We start from the raw sequence: 6,072 nt of genomic DNA on the forward strand, positions 1-6,072 counted from the left end.
TATGTGTTAAACGTACTTTATCAAAACTCATACAGAGTGTTATCAGACAGTATAAGCTATACTACTGGTCTACAACACCAGTTGGAGTGTGTTACTGTACTATTTTCAAGCTTTCTTGGTGGATAGATGAGATACTGGTCCTACTGACTGTGATCTTTTAATTCATCACTTTGCAAGGCAATATCTTATTGCACCCAAAGGTTAAAGCATTAAAACAAATAAATTATTGCTATAATGAAATCTTAACTGCTCCTGGCTTGCAGTAATAGACAGTGGCTACTCCAGTGAAATGAGACAAGGCATTTTCCCTATTGAGAAGACATATATTTCTATAGACTGTAGAGGGAATTAGCAGTTTGGAGAAAATATATTCAGATCCCATACAATGTTGTTTTTTTGTTTGTTTGTTTGTTTGTTTTTCTCCTTTAGACTTAATTGGATTTTAGCCCAGGCTTTCCTACTGTTAATCAAAGCTGCAATATGATGAACACAGTTGCCTTTAGATATGCTCTTGACTTGCGATTTGCATTATTGTCTGTATTACTCTGAACCACAACTTCCAAGTTTTGATCTGGTTCCTAGAGAAGGGACTGACACAAGGAATCATTTTTTCCATTATTGCCTGTGTGAGGGTCGTAACTCTAGGGTCTGCTTCTGAATAACTGATAACAAGTAGGGTTTTGCTGATGATTTCCATAGGAAGCAAGACAGAGCTTAATCCCCGTTAACTTATTGGATATCAGATACCATAAGAGTGGTTGAAGGAGATTGACTATTGATTCTAATACCTGTCAAGGTACACAGGGGAGAGTGTTATTATTACTGAAAATTTGTAGTTAACTGCAGTTAATCTGATTTTCTGTGAAATGGGAAAAGAACACAGCACTGTTCTGTATTTAACATGATCACTTCTGAAAAGTATAATGATGACATTCATAATAACCAAAGAAGAACGGGAGTAAAATATATCTTTGTTGTGGAGAGCAAGAAAAGCTCACAGTTAATTGTCTAGTTTTCCCTTCTCCCCAGAAGCAGGCATTAAGTGATGTACAAACACATGCACACAGAAAGCAGTGAATTGACATCAATAAATCATACAGAGTAAATCATATAGTAAATCTATATGAAAAAGTGACCATGCTATGTTACAAAATGCATAAGCTACATTTAATATTGTTAATAAGGTTTTGTGAAATTTCTAAACAATTAAAAATACTTTATAGCAAAAAAAAAAATATTTCTGTCTTCATTAATTTATATAAGCACCTGTCACATTAGTTTGGTATCAGTTATATGTAAAACAGTCTTCTCACTTGCTGATAAATATTCACCCTAAAACCTGCACTGTCCTTGACCCAAAATCACCCAGGGAGACTGAGGAACACCTCTGCAGAAAAAGAAGGTAAAGATACATGTAACTCGATAAGTGTGGATGAATGACATTGACCAGATGAGAGTTGTTCATTGATCTTAAATGTGCTGCTCACGGGTGCCAATATATTACTGAGCATACATGCTTTTTTGTACCAAGCATTTAGACACAACTGAAAACAAAGGAGAAGCAAATTTTCAGAGCTGGGATTACCCTTTTCTTCAATATTTACCTAGGACCGAGAATCAGAAAAGACAACCAAGCTACTACAAATGTAATTACAGCTCACAGTACAATGAATGGTATTTTATGTAGTTGAAGACTTAAATCCACAAGAGTAATGCCTTAAAAATTCAAAAGTTATGAAAGCTACTTGCATCACACCTGAAAATAGATATGTTGATAAATGATTTAAACAAACAACAAATAAACAAACAAACAAACAAACAAAAAAAACATAACTGTGCAAGTCTTCATTTTATAATCCATTTATCTTGTACCCCTAAAAAGGAGGACATCGCCATTCCAGTTTTAGATCAGCTATTAGGTGTAATTGATTACAGAGCACACAAAGACTGAGTGGCCAGTGAAATTATAATTACTGTACTCAATATCGTTGAAAAAAGATTTTATTTACTGTTATCAGCCAGAAAATAGGTGATTCTCTATAAGAAAATAACATTATTTACCATTAATGTATTAATTATTTGTTACCTTAAATGTAGATAACATAAATATAAATAATTAACATTTGCTTAGATTTCATATCAATTATAACAATACATGATGTGCACAATCATATTACTTTTGCACTTCTAATAGTTCATAAGATAGCCATTCATTAGGTACTCCTTTATTGATACAGAGCAGTCTGAAACTTGATTTCTTCATTTAAGACTAATTGGTTGAAACTGAGTATTCTCTATTAATGCTTTGGAGTGCAGCATACAAAATTTTAACTATTGACAGAAGAATACACCCTTTGCAAATGGCGTTAGTTTTATTTATGCAAAGTCACAGCTCCCAATTTTATAGTTAGTCCTTATAGTTGCCTGTTCTAAACTGAAACTTTCATCATAGGGTGTCTCGACATCACTGAGTTAATCGGTACAATTGCAATTGCAGTGACAATCAGATGTGAGCAGTGAAGGGAAAAGAGCCCTCTATTATTTGCCACTTCCAATTGCTTTTGGACTTCTTTACGTATAAAGAGTAAGATCAGAGCATTGGTACTTGTCTCCTTGTTTGTATCCAGAGGTATGCATTGATGTTCATCTCTTCCCTCAGGATGTACATGGAGGACAGCAGAACTGTGCAACTGCTGATGGTATCTGTTTAGTTGGGCCTTATGATCTTTAAGTACCTGATTATCAACTGTTTTACTCTCTTAACCTTCTCATTAAATGTTAAATATTACAGCAGTATTTGACCCAGTGTACAAGCCTATTGGTAGCAATATTGACAAGAGTCTACTTTTAAGTAAAACATGTGTAGTGAATGTGAAGCAAGGTGAAGAACATGTCTATTTCTTTTTGTTTGTCATGTATTACAGTGATGAACTGATCTGCTTCCTTTTCCCTGTCCCACTCTGTCAGCCCTTTACTCCATTGATTCAATTCTCTCATCAGCATTTCTGCCTTTATAGAGATCTTATGTGTCTCTGGCAATTTTTAACAAGCAGTGCTCCATCACCTTGCCAAGAAAAGCTGGGGATTTAACAGGCTTCACCCTCTCAGCTGGGAAGAGTTCTGTCTTTTACACTGAAATTCATCTTTACCTGTCAAGGTTAAAGAAGGAACACAGAATGCCACAGCCACCTGACTGTTTTTCAGCAATGCTGGCTGAGTCTGCTAAAATCTCCCCAGGGTGATGGGGGCATGCAGACTAGGATGGCAGTTCTGACAACATTATGCAAAAATCAGGCTGTGTTCTCTGCTGCTGTACAGCAGCTTGCTTAGCTGACAATGCTTGTCAGAGTGAAAGCTGATCAGACTGCCCCTTCTACACATCCTGTTCCTGGCATTGATCAGGGAGGCTTGTACCAGCTATGGCAGCTGCCTTCTGTCACCTCACACTACTTTGCCCCACACCACCCCACCCCACCCCAATGATACCCCACACTGACAAAGGCAAAAAGTTACATGTTTTTCCAATATGAAAACTAAGTAGTTAATGAAAATGAGAAAGACAGTTGATAATACCTCTGGTAGATTTCTCCTTGTCACTGCCTAATGCTGTGCCAAATTTTCATTGGAGTTCCATGTAAAAGACAGGAATATCCCTATCTCCCCTTATGTCATGGTGATGTTTCAGTTTCCTTTTAATTCTAGCTATATATTTGCCTATTAAATGTCTTAATATTTAAAGAGCTTTTCTGGGATCTGTACAGTTAATATCTGCAGAGGTATGTAAAATATCCTGGCATCAATGCCACCTGATCCTTCTCACCAATTCTTCTTGCTCAATGTTGATACCATTACTGTGGATTCACTGCAGAAGCCAATAGGTCAGACATATTTATCCTCTTTACGAGGGCAGCCTCTCTTCCCAGTGGGTCTGCATATCCTTCAAAATAAATGATTGGGGATGAAACTTGTTAGCCACACAATGTGGAATTGTGACAACAGAAATGAACAACATGATGGACATAATTCCTTTGTCTTGAATTATCATATTAAATAGCTTGAACAAGCAAACAAATAAATAAAACTTTTACTTTTTTTTTTTTTTTCTTTACTAGCTATTAATTACCTTTGAGAATGAAAAGTGCAGGGTGTTTTGTGGACATTACAAAGTTCGAAGCCACTTTGGAACTAATACATAGTCACATAGTCACATGGTCTGAACTTTTGGGTAGACCTGTGCGGTGTCAAGAGTTGGACTTGATGATCCTTAAGGGTCCCTTCCAACTCAGGATATTCTATGATTCTATGATTCTATGATTCAATGTTAGCTGATGTTAACAATGAGGAAGCATATTTCAAGACACAGTTTTGGGTAGGCAAAATTTCTTGGCAGAAATTCATCATTCTTATATGATTTGTGGAAAATTATTTACCCTTCTGAATATTATTCCAAGTAAGTAATCTTATAGTTCTTTAAATCTTTCCCAAGCACATGCTAGATGATAATCCAAAGACAGATGACTACCACGATCCTTCTGTGAGTAGAGCTGAGGCCTAGAGAGGTGAATTCATGTGTCCAAGGTCATCTACTCTACAGAGACATGGCTAAGAATAGATCCTGTTGAGCCTTAGCAGAGCTTTTGGGACACTAGCACCTCCTGATAATTTCTTATGTTCATTATGAGCAGGCAGCTGTGGCCTCTTGGACCAGGGTATTTAAAAGTATTTATTAGATCATTCATAACCATAAAGTTAAATGATTTCCACTGGATTCTGATGATACATCTTCACCGTTATTTGAGGGGGTAGAAGCAGTTTTACTGTGGTTGCACGGATGACAGTAAATTTGCTTGCATGGAATTGTGTGTCCCTTTGATTAGACTGTTTTCAGAATCAAGTTATCAGTAGAACTTTTGGATATCTGTATGATTCACAACAGTAATCAATAAGGACATAATATGAGTCACATATAAAGATTAACAAAAATGTTTAAGACCCTGTTTTATTGTCTAGACATCTATACTCTTTTAGTTTTCACAGCATTCTTTAAAATGTGTGCATTTTTATAAATCCCCAAATGTCGTGGTTTGTTTTTTTTTTTTCATTTGAAGGTGATAAAGAACTTGCAAAACTGCCATTTGAACACTGCAGAAATCCTGTCTTTTAATAAGTCTTTTAGCTTATTTTATTTCAGTGACAGTTCTTCAGTGAATAATTTCCAGAATTGTACAGCTAGGAGAACATCACTAATGAACTACAGCTTCTGTAGCCTTGGAACTGAAAGAGGCAGTGAGGATGAGGAAGGAGGAAGTTAATGAGGTGAGAAAACATACATAGACTAAATATGTAAGGTAGAGCTTCCAGCTGTTGAAGTCCTAGGATAACTACAGGAAAAATTGCCAGACTCATTGCAAAGCAAGACAGAAACAGCCAACACTGCATCAAGGTCCAAGGTATGTTTAAAGGTCAAATGCAAACAGAAAAAACTGTGCTGCTGCCTCCCTTCACTGCTGTGATAATACTTTTGGGAAGACTAGTACACAAATCCCTGCTTGCTGGGCTGGGTAATGTCATTAGTAGCTGTCTGCTCCAAATGGAACTGTGAATCACTGATTGTATATGATGAGGCTTCCCGCATGCAGTTCATGCTACTGTTCTTGAGTACAAAATACAGTTCTTCCTCTGTACAAAATATTCCAGCATCAAAAAGGTGAGGTACCTGTATTCATAAGCCGTTCATGGGCATCTCAGAGATGCCCACTTATCGCAGCTGGTTGCCTGTTGATCTAAGATCAAGAAAGAAGAAAAAAAGCGTATGCATCCCGTAGGATGTCAGGAATGTGACTGTAATAAAAATGTTCCCTGCTTGAAATATAACAGCCCTTTCAGTGTAATTTGAATGCCTGCTGTTCATTTAAATTACCCACTGTGTAGGCTGTGTGCTATTATACTGTGCAAATATAAAAGGAATATATAGTATTTGCTTTCCCTAAGAAGAAATAAGGAATGGTAACTTAGCACATTTTCATAACAGCATAATCATATTTATTTAAGAAAATTTGTTCTTAAAATGAA

The sequence above is a fragment of the Anas platyrhynchos genome, chromosome Z, assembly GCF_047663525.1.
Source record: "Anas platyrhynchos isolate ZD024472 breed Pekin duck chromosome Z, IASCAAS_PekinDuck_T2T, whole genome shotgun sequence".
Taxonomy (NCBI): Eukaryota; Metazoa; Chordata; class Aves; order Anseriformes; family Anatidae; genus Anas; species Anas platyrhynchos.